This window comes from Balearica regulorum, chromosome W (assembly GCF_011004875.1).
Source record: "Balearica regulorum gibbericeps isolate bBalReg1 chromosome W, bBalReg1.pri, whole genome shotgun sequence".
In the NCBI taxonomy this organism is placed as follows: domain Eukaryota; kingdom Metazoa; phylum Chordata; class Aves; order Gruiformes; family Gruidae; genus Balearica; species Balearica regulorum.
In genome coordinates this window covers 7,675,552-7,695,351 of record NC_046219.1, presented here as the reverse complement: position 1 = coordinate 7,695,351, position 19,800 = coordinate 7,675,552, and the positions used below count along the sequence as shown (strand labels likewise).

General features: G+C 44.7%; 1 protein-coding gene across 16 annotated transcripts in view; it reads right to left on the bottom strand.

Moving 5' to 3' along the window:
• LOC142599150 (erbin-like) overlaps nt 1-5,474 on the bottom strand; it is a 157,486-nt gene extending 152,012 nt beyond the window's left edge. For 13 of the 16 annotated variants that reach the window (XM_075738855.1, XM_075738870.1, XM_075738864.1 and 10 more), the window contains exon 1: nt 4,820-5,474. The gene's annotated coding sequence lies outside the window, so the exon portion shown is untranslated. The remainder of the gene's footprint in view (nt 1-4,819) is intronic. The other 3 variants (XM_075738871.1, XM_075738873.1, XM_075738872.1) reach the window with 1 other exon arrangement.
• Nucleotides 5,475-19,800: the final 14,326 nt, after the last annotated feature.

Genomic DNA, 19,800 nt, shown 5'->3' with positions numbered 1-19,800 from the left:
GGGAGGAGGTAGGGGGAGGAGGTGCTCCAGGCGCCGGAGCAGAGATCCCCCTGCAGCCCATGGTGAAGACCATGGTGAAGCAGGCTGTCCCCCTGCAGCCCATGGAGGGAGGATGAGGGGGTGTAGCGATTCCACCTGCAGCCCGTGGAGGACCCCACGCCGGAGCAGGTGGAGGCACCTGAAGGAGGCTGTGGCCCCGTGGGAAGCCCGCGCTGGAGCAAGCTCCTGGCAGGACCTGTGGATCCGTGGAGAGAGGAGCCCACGCCAGAGCAGGTTTGCTGGCAGGACTTGTGACCCCGTGGGGGACCCACACTGGAGCAGTTTGCTCCTGAAGGTCTGCACCCCGTGGAGGAGACTCACGTTGGAGAAGGCCATGAAGGACTGTCTCCCGTGAGAGGGACCCCACACTGGAGCGGGGGAACGATGAGTCCTCCCCCTGAGGATGAAGAGGCGGCAGAAACACCGCGTGAGGAACTGACCGTAACCCCCACTCCCTGTCCCCCTGTGCCACTGAAGGGGGGCGGAGGTTGAAGCCGGGAGTGAAGTTGAGCCTGGGAAGATGGGAGGGGTGGGGGGAGGTGTTTTTTTAAGATTTGGTTTTATTTCTCATTCCTCTGCTCTGTTTTGCTTAGTAATAAATAAGATGAATTCCCTCTCTAAGTTCGGTCTGTTTTGCTCGTGATGATAATTAGAGAATGATCTCTCCCTGTCCTTATCTCGACCCATAAGTTTTTTTTTCATTGTACCTTTTCTCCCCTGTCTAATGAAAGAGGGGAGTGATAGAGCGGCTCTGGTGGGCACCTGGCCCTCAGCCAGGGTCAACCCACCACAACCACAATTGGGGAAGACAGGTGGACTGCCAGAACAAACATGAAAGCACATGAGAACCCAGCTGATATGGACCTAGACACAAACAAACAACTCCAGAAGTTGTTTTGGACCATACACTTCATCTCTCAGCAGATGAGCACATCCTTAGTTGGTGGTATCATTACCGTGGAACAGCTAAAAATTTCAGGGAGCAGGAAGAATAGAATTTAAAACAGAAAAAGAAACACCAGCATCTCCTCTTTCAATCCAGGAGGCAGGAACACATCAAGCTTCCACTATGCTTCACATCCAAGCTCTTAATATCACCAAAATAAAGCATAGAAATGCCAATAATTATGGCCTCTACTACAGCCAGATTTCAGATAAAGCTACTTTGTTATTAGATGTTTAATTCATCTATGCCTTCCACAGCCAGAAAAAGAAAACACTTGCCTTCATTCCCTCCTCTTTCAGGGACCTATCACTTCTTACACAAGACAGAACAACTCTAAGGACCTTATGTAAGATAATTCACTGAAGTTGATTTTTATCTGTATGTCTAATCATAGTGATAGAAGAGAAAAAAGATTCAGAAAGAACAAGAAGCAAAATTGCTTTAAAAATATAAACTTGTTCCTCTGGGTTTAAGAGAGCTATAAAATCAAGGCTTTCAAATTATTTCAGATAAGAAAAATCTATGCAAAATATTAGTTAGAAACTGATCCGATAGAATTACAGCTTCTAGAGAAATATATATTTTTCTGTCAATGCAATTTTTAATATCTTTGCCTTCCAACTAGGAGGAATCAAAACAACTACCATCATCTTTGCAAACAAGGAAGTAACATGCAACAAAACACGCTCTGCCCTGGACTTGTTTCTTTATCATAATAAAATCCTGCAATATTTGGAGCTATTAGTTGTAAGCATTCCAACTTCCTGTCTTGAGAACTTACTGGAATTACAGTTTGGGCAGAAGCAACATCCTTCACTGTTCATTTTTAAACAACCCTGGTTTTCTATCTACTATATCAAGCAATTACATACAACTCTTAGGGATGTAAAGACATACATAAGCTACTAGCCTTAAAAAAAAAAAAAAACTTAACACACCCATACACACACCAAAAACCACACAAAAAACCCACCAAAAAAAAAATCCCATAAACCCCCCCCCAAACCACCACAACCCCCAAAAAACCCCTAAAACAAAACCAGCCCCCATACCAAACACCTGTATGCTGTGCACAGGCCCAGGAGGAAAACATAATACTCTCTTCCTATACAGTACCCTTATTGATAGCCTCCTTGTTTCAATTTCAGTCTATGGCATATATTAATCAAAAGAAAAATGGGTATGAGGAAACAGTGGTGAAAATGCTGAAAGTATGTTAAGTCAGCAATTGGTATTTAATACTATCCTCAATAATTAATACAAGAAGTCCTTTTTAACACCTTAATTCAGGAAAGAAAACAGATTTGAAAAACATAGCTACTACATTCTGTTTCATACAAGTGTGATATTTTTATTCATTTGACATACGTTGTTTCCTGAAAGAATTTAATGTATTTTGACATTCCAGAACAAAACTGCTCTCAATGTGTTTGGCACTTCATGTACAATGCAGCCAGGAAACCACTCCTTAGACTATGCAGCCATTTGCAACAGATACCAAAGGTTTTTAAACAAGCAAGCTGCACTGCTGTAAATATGCAGTATTTCAATACACAAGAAAAGTTCTCATCTATTAACTAGACTTTCCATGTAATTGCCTGAATTTATCTGCAGGCAAATCTGCAATGCATAACAGTTCAGCTTAAACTAAAGTGGAAAGGGGAAAAAAAAGAAACTATTTCTTATCAGAAGATTCTTGGTTACTTAATTATCTTGTTTTCTAAATTGCATGGTCTATATACATTAAAAAACAGCCCCTGATGCCCTGCTTTACATGCACTCCCCCAAAAAAGTAATTGCCAGAATTCCTAGTTAAAACTCAGATCATCAGAGGTCAGAAGAACATAGGGGGCCCAAAACAATATGAATAATTTTATTCATAATACGAATATTGATGTCAGCCTGATTTTTAGTTGAGATGGCTGATCTCGAGAATACACTCCTTCATAACTCCTAAACTATGTTAGCAACATGAATGGCATTCTATGATATAACTATTAGCTACAAAAGCAGTACTGGATTACACTTGCATCATTAAAAATGGCCTTATCCATAGCTACCATTGTGACAAAACACTGATGTAAGAAGTTGTGGCTCCACTACAAGGATCTATTCTTCTACACAACATTGAAAAATATCAAGTGCATCATGAGAAAGACAAAAGGTCTTAAAAAAAACCAAAATTGCATCCATTAAGAACATAGTTGTTTACAACTAAATTTGTCATGCATTGCTACAATTTCTCCCCCAAGAATCTCAAGTCATTATTGGGACTGAAACATTGCTGTGGAAAGCAATTGTTCTTTGTAAAAAAGATTACTCTATTTAGACTTCATTGCTTTTCTGCCAAGCATCAGCCATAAGGAAACTGAAGTTCACCACCATTTATTTTGGTCAGTCCTTTCAGACACCTACTAAGAATAACCTTTATCACTGCCTGGAAAGGTAAGTCTATAAATTGCAAGCCAAATAATTTACTTATCAGCCACAGAAGCCACTTTAGGTCAGTTAAATGTTAACATTTTCCCTCACACTATATCAGACAGATGGAGCTGGATTAATAACTTTTTCCTCAAACTACATTACTTGGTGCTGTTAAAGAACTACATATGTAGGAGTGTTAAAAGTTTTTTGCATAGAAATAGCTTTATCCAAGCCTCACAAAATACCAACACATCTCAGACACTTGAGAGACCGAAGCATGCACGTTCTATCTGACCAACACGCTGCTTTTGAGTTTGTCAAACAAGAACAAAAACTTAAATGAGCTAGCACAGAGCTGTGGCTTCTGGCTCATTTTGAATGTTCACAATATGAGAAATTCCTTGCCTTCATGAAAGAATTAACCAATAATTGCCTCTGAGACATGTGAAATGAATCTGCGGTGAGCAATACTGCTTTCATTACATGCAACTAGTTAGTTGGCATAACATAACAAGCACCATCAGTGCAAAACCTTACACCAAATCTTTGCATTTAGTTTCCCCTCCAATGGCTTCAAACAGAACTTTAAAAAAGGATAAAGGAGAACGCAGTCACCAAACAAGGCTATGTTAACTCAGAGGTTCAACTATACATACTTTTAATAAGCTAGCTTTTTTTTTTTTAAATTGAAGTTCTTAAGATAAACTTGTGCAAGGATCAAAATGCAATACCGACCTCTCCTATACAAGCTGAAAATATGTAATCCAACTCATCTTCTTGAAGATAGAGGGAGCAGAGGGGAGGAAGAGAGGTGGTGGCAGCAATCAAGGGGAAGAACTACGACATTTACAGAAGACTACAAGGGCACATTTTATAAAGAAATTTAACAGCTATCTTGAAGACGACCAGCTACACACTGACCGATATTCCAGAAAACAAGGTGAAAGACAAACAAGAAACAACAGATATAGGAGCACCAAGCCTCAATATCTTTTTATTAAATGAAAGAGATTACCTCCTTTAGAAAACTTTCTTATTTCCTGAGAACTTAATTATACTTGCATGGCTAATCATGCAATCGTTTTGGAAGGGAAGAAACTGAAGAAGCACAGTCACGGAGTCGAGCAGTTTCGGTTCAATGCTAACAAAGAGACTTCTGTGTCTAAGGAGCTTAAAAACTTTCGACCTCCCCAGGTTCCTTCTTCAACCTCAACACGAACAGCATTTCGGCAAGAGGGGGAGAAACACAAAGGACAACTAAAACTACGCAAGGCAGAAAACACAGAAAAATAAAGGCCAAAACCAGGATATAGAAATGAAGCATGAACTCCTTTTTCCCCACCGCCTTCAGCAGAGGGAGGATTTTTCTGTTGATGCTGCTGCTCCCCAAGCCTTTACCATTTAATTTACCTTGTCTGTCGGGCGCCTAAAACCAGATTCAGCAGGCAGGAGTTTCTTCCAACCCCAAGGAAATATATTAAATCCAATCGAGTTTTCTTCTTGTTAAGAAGGAAAGGGGGGGGGAGAGGAGAGGAAAAAAAAAAATGCAACAGCTTTCGACGAAGACGACAGCGCTTGCAGAGCGCGCGACGTGCGTATGCGCTAAGGAAGGACGTCAGCAGAGCCGGGCTCCTCCCAGCCTCTGCCGGCGGCGCCGCCGGGGTCTGCTCCGCGACCGCCCGACAGAAACGATGCCCGGTGGCGAGACCGCAGTGCCCTTCGCCGCCACCGCCCCTCGCCCACTCTGCCTCCCTGGCGCGCTCAGCGTCGCAACTCCGCTTCAACTCCTCACTCCGAGCCGCGCTGCCCGAGAACGGCGGCCGCCGCGGGCACGAGGAGAACAGGATGGCCGCCTGCCTCACCTGCCCGCCCACTGCCGCCCTCTCTCTCCCCACCTCCTTTCACGCACTTCCCCCTTCTCCCTCCGCTTACAGCCTCCCGCCCCAGCCTCAGCGGGAAGCCGGGGAAACAGCGGAACTATGGAGCAAAGAAATGCTTTAGTGGGGAAGGAATGGAGACGATAAGAAGTCACAGCGCGCACCGCCGCCCAGGCTGGGGGAGGTACCGCAGGGGGGGGGGCGGAGCGGAAGCCGAAGCCGCGGGACCGGCAAACAATCCTGAACCAGGGACGTCGTGAGAGACAGGCCATCGCAGCCAATGGCGCTCAGCGGGGGGCGAGGAGCGCGCTGTGGAGGAATAGGTCGAGGTGGGGGCAGGGGCCGGGGGGCAAAGGGCAGGGGCGGGGCAGGTTGTGAGAGTGGGAGGGGCCGGGAGAGGTGACAGGGAGAGGTGGGAGTGGCGTGCTGCAGAGGGGATGAGTCCTGGGGCCCCATAACAGGCTCTTTTGCCTCTGCCCGACATGCGGCCCGGGCCGGGGACTGGGATGAGGCCTGTCCGTGGGCCGGGCCGAGCTGAGCTGCGGTGAGTGCCTGCGGGGGCCCTTCCTGGCCCGATAACCACATGGGACTGGGACCCCTGCTCTAGGGTACAGGTGTCACTGTTTTCCCCTCGTGTTTTTGACATATTTTGTCTTCTGCAGGGGCACGTAAGTTGCCCAGACAAATTCAATCCCAAATGACAAATGCTTCTGTGGGCATAAGTAGCTCAGCTTCTTAATTTAATAATTACACATATTATGTCCAAATTGCTGAAATGATTGATCACATATCAGGTGTTTGATTTCTTACATTCATGGCCATCCCAGCAGCTGCCACTCCATTGTGCCTTATGCTCCCTAACTTTCAGTTACCAGGAACTGGGAGAACAAACACACCTGGGGAAAAAAAAAAACTAACCACACAAACATAATGTTTGAATATGTTATATTCAACTATGATGCAAGCAACAATTAAAGTAATGCCACATATATACTCACACTGTTTCACATAAACCCCAGAATACAGTTGTATTTTCTCTTTAAATATTTCAACCCTTCGGTACAACATTATGTTATTGAAAATGCTGTTAACTGTAACAAGGTAACATACAAGTATGTTTGAAAAGCAGACAACGGGTTTATTGTAGGTCATACAACTTCGATATTCATGTTTGTTAGATCTCAACAGTACATTGATGGAAATGTTTTTCTGTTTAATTTACTTGTTTGAAATAGGTATTTGATAACCTATTGCATATGCGATATGTCATTTTAACAGTCCTGGAACCTGAAGATCTGCTCAGACACAAAACAGCACACAAAGCTGACAGCAGGGTGGATTTGCACATGCTGCTCACCATATGCTCCTTAATTGTGTTCTGCAGAGACCACGTCTAAGGACAGAGGTAGTTTTGTTTTCATGCCCATTTAATCCCTGGCTTCTCTACTGGGACTGCCACCAACTAAGCTGGGATCGTGTTTTATTATGATAATCTGTTTACTGAGAAATGGACAAAATGCTAAAAAATGCCATTTTACATGAGCCACTGAACAGCAACAGAAAATGGTATGTCAGGTTAGTATCGACCTGCCCCTGATTTCAGCATACAACGAAGTGAAAAGCCCTTTAAACCCTTACCAGTCCCTGAAAGTAACTCCAATTGATATTTCCTGTTCAGGATCATTAGTTGCTTTGTTCAGTTTCTTACGAGGCTTTGGATGAAAATGGTTTGATCTTTACCAACAAAACATACGGTTCATCACATTTATAAATAAGTCCACTATGTTTAACAATACTGTTATTTATTTCATAGAATCATAGAATGGTTTGGGTTGGAAGGGGCCTCAAAGATCATCTAGTTCCAACCCCCCCCTGCTGCGGGCAGGGACACCCTCCACTAGACCACATTGCCCAAAGCCCCATCCAACCTGGCCTTAAACACTTCCAGGGAGGGGACCTCCACAACCTCTCTGGGCAACCTGTTCCAGTGCCTCACCACCCTCACAGTAAAGAATTTATTCCTAACATCTAATCTAAATCCACCCTCCTTCAGCTTAAACCCATTACCCCTTGTCCTGTCACTACACTCCCTCATAAACAGTCCCTCCCCAGCTTTCCTGTAGGCCCCCTTCAGGTACTGGAAGGTCACAAATAGATCTCCCCAGAGCTTTCTTTTCTCCAGGCTGAACAATCCCAACTCTCTCAGCCTGTCCTCATAGGAGAGGTGCTCCAGCCCTCTGATCAGCTTCGTGGCCCTCCTCTGGACTCGCTCCAACAGCTCCATGTCTCTCCTGTACTGGGGCCCCCAGAGCTGGATGCAGTACTCCAGGTGGGGTCTCACCAGAGCAGAGCAGAGGGGCAGAATCACCTCCCTCGACCTGCTGGTCACACCTCTTTTGATGCAGCCCAGGACACAGTTGGCTTTCTGGGCTGCAAGCGCACACTGCCAGCTCATGCTGAGCTTCTCATCAATCAATACCCCCAAGTCCTTCTCCTCGGGGCTACTTTCAATCCATTCCTCACCCAGCCTATAGTCGTGCTTGGGATTGCCCCGACCCATGTGCAGGACCTTGCACTTGGCCTTGTTGAACTTCATGCGGTTCGCATGGGCCCACCTCTCCAGCCTGTCAAGGTCCCTCTGGATGGCATCCCTTCCCTCCAGCGTGTCGACCACACCACACAGCTTGGTGTCGTCGGCAAACTTGCTGAGGGTGCACTCGATCCCACTGTCCATGTTGCCGACAAAGATGTTAAACAGTGCCGGTCCCAGTACCAACCCCTGAGGAACACCACTCGTCACCGTTCTCCACTTGGACATTGAGCTGTTGACTGCAACTCTTTGAGTGCGACCATCCAGCTAATTCCTTATCCACCCAGTGGTCCATCCATCGAATCCATGTCTCCCCAGTTTAGAGACAAGGATGTCGTGCAGGACAGTGTCAAATGCCTTGCACAAGTCCAGGTAGATGACGTCTGTCACTCTTCCCTTGTCCACCAACACTGTAACCCCATCCTAGAAGGCCACCAAATTTGTCAGGCACGATTTGCCCCTAGTGAAGCCCTGGTGGCTGTCACCAATCACCTCCTTATCTTCCATGTGCCTGAGCATAGTCTCCAGGAGGGTCTGCTCCATGATCTTGCCAGGCACGGAGGTGAGACTGACCGGCCTGTAGTTCCCTGGGTCTTCCTTTTTTCCCTTCTTAAAAATGGGGGCTATGTTTCCCCTCTTCCAGTCGGTGGGAACTTTGCAGGACTGCCAGGACTTCTCAAATATGATGGAGAGTGGCCTGGCCACTTCATCTGCCAGTTCCCTCAAGACCTGTAGATGCATCTCATCAGGTCCCATGGAATTGTGCACCTTCAGATTCCTTAGATATTCTCAAACCTGATCTTCTCCTACAGTGGGCGGTTCCTCATTCTCCCAGTCCCTGCCTTCTGCAACCTGGGCAGTGTGGCTCAAGCATTTGCCAGTGAAGACTGAGGCAAAGAAGTCGTTGAGTACCTCAGCCTTCTCCATATCCTGGGTAACCAGGTCACCCGTTTCATTCCGGAGGGGACCCACGTTTTCCCTCGTCCTCCTTTTATCACTAACATACCTATAGAAGTTTTTCTTGTTGTCCTTGACATCCCTGGCCAGACTAATTTCTGTCAGGGCTTTGGCTTTCCTAACCTGATCCCTGGCTGCTCAGACAGTTTCTCTGTATTCTTCCCAGGCTACCTGCCCTTGCTTCCACTCTCTGTAGGCTTCCTTTTTATGTTTGACTTTGTCCAGGAGCTCCTTGTTCATCCATGGGGGCCTCTGGGTGTTTTTGCTTGACTTCCTCTTGGTTGGGATGCATCGCTCCTGAGCTTGGAGGAGGTGACCCTTGAATATTAGCCAGCTGTCTTGGGCCCCTCTTCCCTCCAGGGCTTTGTCCCATGGTATTCTACCAAGCAGATCCCTGAAGAGGCCAAAGTCTGCTCTCCTGAACTCCAGGGTAGTGAGCTTGCTGTGCGCCCTCCTCGCTGCCCTGAGGATCCTGAATTCCACCATTTCGTGGGCACTGCAGCCAAGGCTGCCCTTGAGCTTGACGTCCCCTACCAGGCCCTCCTTATTGGTGAGAATAAGGTCCAGCATGGCACCTCTCCTCGTGGGCTCCCCTATCACTTGGTGAGGAGAAAGTTGTCATCAACACATTCCAGGAACTTCCTGGATTGCTTGCGCTCTGCTGTGTTGTCCCTCCAACAGATGTCGGGGTGGTTGAAGTCCCCCATAAGGACCAGGGCTTGTGAACGTAAGGCTGCTCCTATCTGCCTATAGAGGGCGTCATCTGCTCGGTCTCTCTGGTCAGGTGGCCTGTAGCAGACCCCCACTATGATGTCCCCTGTCCCAGCCCTCCCCTTAATCCTGACCCATAGGCTCTCAGTCAGCTCCTCATCCATCCCCAGGTGGAGCTCCATGCACTCCAGCTGGTCATAGCGATAGAGGGCAACACCCCCTTCTCTTTTCCCCTGCCTCTCCTTCCTATGAAGCCTGTACCCTTCCATCCCAACACTCCAGTCATAGGAGCTATCCCACCACATCTCCGTAATGCCAGTAAGGTCATAGCCTTGCAGGCACGCACACGTCTCCAGCTCCTCTTGTTTATTCCCCATGCTCCATGCGTTCGTGTAGAGGCATTTCACTTGTGCCCCCAATGAGGCTGACTTATTGGCTGGAGTGACTGGAATTCTTTTGATGTATCTTCCCAGTGTTACCCTGTTGGTTCCTGTTGCATCCGGAGCCCCTGGCTCATCTCCACTAGGCTTCGAGCATGTTGTAGTGCATCCAGCACATCTCTGAGCAGTAGGCTGAGGGCCCTCGTCAGTGCCCTGTCCCTCCAACCTGGGCACGTCGTCCCACAACTTGTTGCAGGCAAGCCTGATGTTATCCCCCTCCCCCTTCGAGCCCAGTTTAAAGCTCTGTTGATGAGCCCCACTAGCTCCTGGGCAAAGATCCTGAATAGGGGAATCCAATTAGCGTAAAACAATTTAAAAAAAAAAAAAAAAGAATATAACTTGGCAATACTTGAGTCAGGCCCCACAAACTCAGGCTTCGCCTGTCTCATGCTCCAGTACAAAAGAAAACAATTAATAAAATAGTTGGAATGCAGAAGCAGGATAAGAGAAGCCGTAAATTAGGGAATAGTCCTTGGGTATGAACTAGAAAAGACACAAAGTTTGAGGCAACCTGATAAAGGGAGGCCCAACATGCCAACAAGCCTGGGACCATCTGGGCAGGACGGATAACAAGGTTGCTGAGCTTGCAAAACGGGGATAATGAAGAAGAGGTCACCCAACTCTGTACACTGAAGAAGAGGAGAAAGAGGAAGATTTGAGGAGGACGACCCCTGACGACCACCTGAGAAAGAAACTGCGCAGGCGTATCAGGACATTAGCATATATTCAGGAGTTCCCGGAATAATAATGAATATGTATTAAATGTATCAGAAACCTAATGAATATGTAAACTCTTTTGTAATATAAATCACGAACAATTTGTTTCTCGTCGAGACGCACGTTCCTGGAAATATCCCGGTGCGACTCCCAGCGCTGCAATAAAGGATACCTGCTTAATAGTCACATTGGCTATTGAGTGAATTTCTTTGATTCAGATTGGCGACCCAGATGGGACCCTCTCTGCCCGGCTGCAGGACCCATTGAGATTGGGACTCTCTTGGGTACCCCCGGGGATTTCTCCGGAGAGACTCCTCTCCTCAATCGGATCACTGCGGGGACAGACAAGGACCATCTATTGAAAGGTATTCTTTAAAATATTTTGCTTTTATTTTTATTTGTTTAAGTAACTGTCTGGAGGTATTGGTTGTTTAGGAGTTTAACAGTTACTACTCTGTTTTTGGAACCGGTTGTTTGGTGGCTCCCCGTAGGTCGTTACGTTATAACGCAGGGTTGAGCGTATGCGGGACTGCTAGCGTCTTATTCGCATACATTGGGACAGTAACTGTCTGGAGGTATTGGTTGTCTAGGAGTTTAACAGTTACAGTTACACACACACACGCACTTGAAAAGTAACTGTCTGGAGGTATTGGTTGTTTAGGAGCTTAACAGTTACAGTTTCAAGAATTTTCTTTTTTTCTTTCTCAAGTATAACTTGAGGTGTTTGAATTTGTGTGAGTGTGTGAGACGTACAATCACGTACGAAGCGAGTGTGGAGTCCGGATCCGCGGTTCTGTTATCCCGCGAGGGAAACAGCCGGAGAAGGACGAAGCGAATGATTAATGATACCCTTGTGGGTAATTATTTAGATTAATAGTAGCATTGACATGTAAGTTTGGATGTCCTTTATTGCTGTGTTAAAAGACTAACTAAAAATCTGAATGATGCAGCCCCTGAAGTAGAATTGTTGATAAATGTGGGAATCAGAATATTGCTTTTGACACCCCAAAAATATTGTGAATCAATAATCATTTTTGAATGTTTATGGTATAAACAGAAATTGTGAATTCAATCTGGGACAGACATAGAGTGTGCTAAGTGTAAAGTGTGAACCCCTTGAGAAAAAGGAGTGTGCTACCGAAATAGTAAAGATTGTTTGTGGTTGGCGAGATAGTAAAATGGGAAGTAATCAGAGTGGAGAAGTTTTAAAAAAACAGCCCAAGAATAAGAATTTGGAATATAATACAATGTTACAATTGATGTTGTTTTGTAGAAGGAAGTTAGAAAAGAACAACAAGAAAATGAAAGAGCGGAGACAGGCAGGGAGAGACAGGGAAAGAGAGGGTAACCTGAGAGCTGCACTGCAGGAAGCGTCAGCAAACTCACTTCAGGGGAGGACGGCAATACTGTGGGGGAGAGGCGAGACCCCTCCAGCACAAAATACCAGGAATACCTTAGGAGATCATCAGTGTGTCTATTGTAAAGAACTGGGACATTGAAAATGGGATTATCAGAAATTTAAGGACCGTTTTAGGGGTCCTGTTCCTATCAGTCCAGAGGTTCTGGAGGAGGCACGATAAGCAGCTCCCTTTCAACCTCAGTTCCCCTGAACTAGGTCCTGAAGGGGACCGGGGGAAACCTCCCCAGCAGAACCCCTGGCTACAGTAGAGCTGGGAAAAAGGAAAATAGATTTTCTTGCAAATACCGGGGCAACTTATTCTGTTAAATACTTATCAAAGAAAATTGAGCGATGATACAGTAAACATTGTGAGTGCCACAGGGAAAGTGGAACAGTGTGCCTTTTCCATCCTTTAAATTTTAAGCTCGGAAAACAATGGATAACTCACCAATTTTTATATATGCCTGAATGTCCTATACCACTCTTGGGACGGCACCTATTGAGTAAATTGGAAATGCAGATCACCTTTAAAGATGGGGAAGTTCAATTATTAATCCCTGAATCTAAAGCCATTGAGGCAAGAGTTTTTATGTTGCAGGAGCAACCTAAGACTAACAAAGGAATTCCCGAGGAGGTGAAGAATACAGTGACATTTTTGACACGGGCTAATGAGGTCCCGGGTAGATCCAGAAGAGCGAAACCCATAAGAATTATCCTTAAACCTGGAACAAATCCGGTAAGACAAAATAATACCCATTAAAAATAGAGGCCAAAAAGGAATTAAAAAGGTTAATATTCAACTTTATAGAATACGGGTTGGTCATATAATGTGAATCAGAGTATAATACCCCAATTTTACCGGTGAAGAAACCGGATGGGAAGAATTATTGGCTAGTACAGGACTAAATTTGGTTTACCGTACTGGACCTGAAGGATGCATTTTTCTGTCTGCCCTTGGCAGCAGAGAGTCAGAAGCTGTCAGAAAATCCTGAAACAGGCAGAAAAACACAATTAACTTGGACGGTGTTACCTCTAGGACTTAAGAATAGCCCTACTATCTTTGGGAACCAGTTGGTCCGAGGACTCGAAACATGGACTCCTCCATCTCAGACAGGGACTTTATTACAATATGTGGATGATTTACTAGTGGCTACAACTACTAAGGAGGACTGTGTCCAATGGACAGTGAGCTTGTTAAATTTTCTGGGATTGAGTGGGTACAAAGTTTCCCAGCAAAAGGCCCAAGTGATTCAGCAACAAGTCACTTACCTCGGATTTGAGATCTCGAGAGGACAAAGAGAACTCGGTAAAGTCGAAAAGAAGCTATTTGCCGCACACCATTGCCGGGAACAGCGAAAGAACTTAGGACCTTTTTAGGTATGACAGGATGGTGCAGATTATGGATATATAATTATGGACTCTTAGTAAAACCGTTGTATCAATTACTAAAAGATAATCAGTTAAAGTTGACCTGGACGGGAGAAGCAAAGAGAGCCTTTGAACAACTGAAAACAGAACTGATGAGAGCAGCGGCCCTAGGTCTTCCTGACGTGTCTAAACCCTTCTGGCTATTTTCTCATGAGAGGCAAGGAATAGCCTTAGGGGTGCTGGCTCAGCAACTAGGCCCTTATAAAAGAGCAGTAGCTTACTTTTCTAAGCAATTGGATGAAGTAAGCAAAGGGTGGCCTGGATGTCTACGAGCAGTAGCTGCAGTTATCCTGAATGTACAGGAAGCACGCAAATTTACAATGGGCCAGAAAATTACAGTAATGGTGTCTCATACGGTTTCAGCCGTGTTAGAACAAAAAGGAGGACACTGGCCTTCCCCCTCTAGATTTCTGAAATACCAAGCAATACTAGTGGAACAAGATGATATAACTATAGTCACCACTAACATTGTGAACCCAGCTTCTTTTCTTAGTGGGGAAATCTTGGAGCTGGTGGTCCATGACTGTTTAAAAACGATAGAAGCGGTATATTCCAGTCGCCCCGATCTAAAAGAGGAGCCGCTCCACGATGCCGAGGACTCCTGGTATACAGACAGAAGCAGCTTTGTGAAACATGGAGAACGCCAAGCGGGATATGCTGTGACCACTACCCAAAAGGTAATAGAAGCAAAATCATTACCTCCAGGGACATCAGCACAAAAGGCTGAAATCATTGCCCTAACCCGAGCGTTAGAGCTGGCAAGAGGGAAGAAGATTAATATCTGAACAGACTCAAAGTATGCCTTTGGAGTTGTACATGCCCATGGTGCTATCTGGAAGGGGACTTCTCTCTGCTCAAGGAAAATATATTAAACATGCAAAAGAAATTCTAAAGTTATTAGAAGCCGTAAATCTTCCAGAAAAAGTAGCTATTATGCATTCTAAAGGGCACCAAAAAGGTAACACCGACCAAGAGATTGGCAATAAATTGGCAGACTCAGAGGCTAGAAAGGCAGCAGAAAAGGGTAAAGTGATGGCAGCCTTAATTCCAGATGGTAAACTTCAAATTCCAAATTCTGATTTGGAGCCATATAAGTATTCCAAAGAAGATAAAAAATTAGTCAATGATTTAGAAGGTAACAAAGGAAAAGATGGATGGTTTTATGTTCCAGATGGACGAATAATAGTACCCTCTAATTTGTTATGGAAATTAGTTTTAGATGAACATAAGAAAACACATTGGGGTACAGATGCTTTATATAAACAATTAAACCAGAAGCTAGTAAGTTGAAATTTGTACACTACTGTGAAACAAGTAACCCAAAGGTGCGAAATTTGTTTAAAGAATAACCCGAATACCTCAAACAAGATTCAGATGGGTGTAATAGGAAAAGGTAATAGTCACAGACAGTTAAATATAATCGAACAAACTGTTCTAGCAACACGAGTTAGAGGATTAGATCAACCCATACATCCTTTTAAACCCAGAGACTGGGTTTATGTTAAGAATTTCACAGGTAAACCATTGGAAGAGAAGTGGAATGGACCATTTCAAGTGCTGTTAACAACCCTCACTGCAATCAAGATCAAAGAGCAGCCCGCGTGGATTCATTATTCAAGGATCAAGAAGGTCCCTGCATCATGGACTATGGAACCACAATCACCCCTTAAGATAAAAATAAAAAGGACATTATGATCAATCGGACACTACTCGTGACAATAATAGTCCTGAGCCATGTCAGTCAGGTAGAAGGATGGAATCAAAATCTACACTTCTCTCTAGTCCAAAACATCACTCAGATGCCTAAATATTCCAGCCATGGAATATCCTTAATAGGAGTTCCGCTTCCATCTAATGTCTCCTGGACAAATCCGGTTTATTGGGCAAACACCACCCTTAGAAAAGATTCCCAGTCCAAATGGAACCAGGAATGGAAGGTAGACGTGATGATAGCGAATTATACCTCAAGTAATAGTTGTTTAGTAAGTTCAGGAAAGGGCACCTTTGTAGGAGAATATTCAAATATAACAAGTCCATTTTTTAAATATGACATTGATTGATCCTGTTTTTCAAAGGTTGAACTACACTGGACTCCCGGTTCCATTAGGAACGAGATGGTATTGGCTATGTAGTACATTGGCTATGAAGATATTGCCCCTAGGATGGAAAGGAGCTTGTACTCTTGGAGCTTTAGTTCCTAACATTACTATCGTTGACAAACTATACCCACAGGATGAAAGAATAACAACTTCCCTCAAAAGGATAAAGAAAGCTCATAACGCTATAGCAGATAGGTTTACTAAGTTCCATAGTTTTGTAAGGTGGTTTCTCCCATGGCTAGGGGTAAGTGAACTAGAAAAAAAACTATAGTGAACATTTCAGCAGTAATAGAAAACATTGAGAACAAAACCATTGATGCAATACAGGCCTTGCAAATTGAAATAACTAGTCTGTCAAAAGAAGTGATTCAAAACTGAATGGCCCTTGATTTATTATTAGCTTCACAAGGTGGTGTTTGTGCAACCATAAATATAAGCTGTTGTACTAAAGACCATACCTCATGGGGTTTTGAAGAAATTTGGCACAAGTTAACTTCCTGGCTACCTAATTCAACCTGGCTCCGGCAGCTATTTGGTTTTGTCCTGCTTATAGGACTGATGATAATCCTGACTTGTATATTAATACAATGTGCATTTTGGTGTAGTAGGCGAACTTCAGGAGAATATGAGAACTGGAAACAAAATAAGATAAGACACGCAGTAGAGTCAGGGAAATACTTTAAGAGAACATCGCAAAAAGAGAATGTATTGTAGGCCTTCTTGCGAAAGAATGCGCAACTTTAATGAAAAGGGGGGAATGAATAGGGGAATCTAATTAGCGTAGAACAATTTAAAAAAAAAAAAAAAAGAATATAACTTGGCAATACTTGAGTCAGGCCCCACAAACTCAGGCTTCGCCTGTCTCATGCTCCAGTACAAAAGAAAACAATTAATAAAATAGTTGGAATGCAGAAGCAGGATAAGAGAAGCCGTAAATTAGGGAATAGTCCTTGGGTATGAACTAGAAAAAGACACAAAGTTTGAGGCAACCTGATAAAGGGAGGCCCAACATGCCAACAAGCCTGGGACCATCTGGGCAGGATGGATAACAAGGTTGCTGAGCTTGCAAAACGGAGATAATGAAGAAGAGGTCACCCAACTCTGTACACTGAAGAAGAGGAGAAAGAGGAAGATTTGAGGAGGACGACCCCTGACGACCACCTGAGAAAGAAACTGCGCAGGCGTATCAGGACATTAGCATATATTCAGGAGTTCCCGGAATAATAATGAATATGTATTAAATGTATCAGAAACCTAATGAATATGTAAACTCTTTTGTAATATAAATCACAAACAATTTGTTTCTCGAGACGCACGTTCGTGGAAATATCCCGGTGCGACTCCCAGCGCTGCAATAAAGGATACCTGCTTAATAGTCACATTGGCTATTGAGTGAATTTCTTTGATTCAATCCTCTTCCCCCTTTGAGAGAGATGAATCCCATCAGGCCCAGTGCCGTGTAGGCCGCCACATCGTCAAAGACCCCAAAGTTGTGGCGTTGACACCAGCCACGGAGCCATGCATTTATGGACTGTGTCTGCCTGTTCCACCCACCATTGCTGCCCTTAACTGGAAGGAGGGAGGAGAATATTACCTGCACTCCCAAATCCTTCAGTGACTGTCCCAAGAGCCTGGAGTCCCTTTTGATCGCTTTTGTGGTACATGTCTCTGCTTCATCCCCACCCACATGGAGGAGCAGCAGTGGGTAATAGTCAGAGGGCTGTACCAGGCTGGGGAGTTTCCTCTTAATGTCCTTGACACAGGCCCCCGGGAGGCAGCAGACTTCTCTGAAAGGGGGGTCTGCCCTGCATATCGGGTCCTCTGTACCCTTCAGATGGGAGTCCCCTACGACTATAACTCTCCTTTTCTTCTTTGTTGGGGTGGTCACAACCCGAGGCATGGGCCTTTTGGGCCTAGGTGCTACCTCTGGAGTAGCTCGACTGTCATCCATACCCTCACTCGAGTGGTCTTCCACAGCCAGAGCCTTGTACCTGTTGCACAGGGGTACGTGGGATGGTGAGGTGGGAGAGAAGGAGAAGGTTCACCTGCCACGCCACGTGTGGACTTGTTTCCATTCACTCCTCCCTTTGAGGCTGCTGCCTTCTGCCTGGCGAGGCGAGGATACAGGGTCCCCTTTACTTTGGCTTTGGTCTGTTAGCTGTCCCTGTTTCTGCCTCAGGGAGGGTAGAGCTTGGCTCCACCAGTCTATCTCTCTCTCAGCCTCTCTGATGCTCCTTAACTTCTTCACATAGTTCTGCCACCAGGCTGAGCAAATTATCCACCTGGTCACACCTCAGGCAGCCAATCTCACTACTGCCTTCCCCTGCCAGTGCCAAGCTCAGACACTCCCTGCAGCCTGGGAGCTGGGTGGCTGCATGTTTTTGTGGCAGCTCTGTCTGGGTTGCCACATGCTTCCTGGCAAGCACAGAGCTTAGGGCTTTCTGCCTGGTGGGCACCATGGCTGAACTCCTTCTGTGAGAGAGTGATGACCACCAGTAGCCTCTCCTCTTGAGCAGGTAGACTGACTAGGCCCTGCCCGCACAAACTGCCGCACCACACCCTGTCCACCACACTTCAGGTCGCTAGTGCTCCCTAGGCTGCTGCTTATAGGCGTCGGGGGGTGGGCGCTGTTGCTTTGGCAACGCCCAGGTCTCGTCAGCGGTTCCCGCGAGAGCAGCCGGCTCGTGGCGGGTCTCTTCCGCGTCCCTGGCGTTTCCCTGCCTCTGGAAAGGCGGGAAAAACCCCTTGTGCGCCTGGATCTGCCGCTCTGCTGCGAGTCGGGCCGGCACCCAAGCTGCACTCTTCGGCGACTTCTTGTCTGTGTATGGGCATTGTATGTTCGAGTATCCAATTTGTATCCAGATATAGAAAATGAGCATGCATTTCTACTAGGGTAATAATATTTGCTTATTGTTTCTTCAATTTTCTACGAATCCTCTCTCCATCTTTACAGAGCATATAGTCCTCTTTGGGGACTACATCTATGCCTAAATTTAAATAATTAAACTAAATTAAATATAACCATCAGAGTTTGTAAAAAATAAAATTCTATACATATATATATATTTCCCAAAACATTAAATCACCTCCAGTTTTTCTTGTTCAGATAAGCCATTTTCTTCAAATGACTCACTGTTGGACTAAGGCCAAGTATGAGAACTTCAGCCCCTCAAGTTAAAAGCACTGACAACAGATTTAGAATTTCTCACTGTAGTACACTACACCAGTGCTATAATAAAATTACTAATATTTTATCTCATGAGAACAATTGATCATTCCTGTCTAATACCAAATAATGTATCTTTATCATAATTAATATTAATGCCTCTCTGTAACTGATGTCCTCCATCATGAACTCTTCAAGGCACCTGTTTTATGCATGAATTATCATAACCTTTTTTAATGTGAAAATGTTTAATGTAAATTGCTCAATACATTTATTAATGCAGCGGGGAAATAGGTGGGTATGAGAAATTTATAGCAACTGTTGCTCCCATGGTGAATCTACCATAGTTGTAACATTAGTTTCAGTGTAAGATACTATTTCACTTATGGTTTTAGCCATCAAAAATAAAAGCCTGTCCAAGGTCTGCTGAAACTATAGCTAGCTAGACCACAGCTCCTGAAGACATTTTACATAGACCAGATACAAATATCTATATAAATTAAGAAAATACCAGGAGTTATCCCAGGGATTTAAAAGTGCTATAAATATAAAGACAGTATTTAGATTACAGCTTCAACAGAGTCCCCAGCAACATATAATTACAGATTAAGTGCACAAAGTACAAAATATAGTTACATAATGAGTCTTTCAAGTGAGACTGTGCAAGTGATCCCACTGAAAGTTTAAACAAATTAATTACAAATTATTTCGAAGTAGACACCAAGCCCAAACTTCTCTCATTCTAATCTCTATTTTTACATTTGAACAGCAACATTAGTAAATACTGCAACAACATGCAGGTAAACTGAAAGAACAATTGGTGAGACAGCCACCTCTATGTTTGTCCCTTTCAAGAGTTCAATGGTCTGAACAATGTATACATAGTTTTTCAGAGTAACAAGGTTTTATTGCTGCTTTTCCCTATTCATAGAACCATAGAATGGTTTGGGTTGGAAGGGACCTTAAAGATCATCTAGTTCCAACCCCCCTGCTGCGGGCAGGGACAC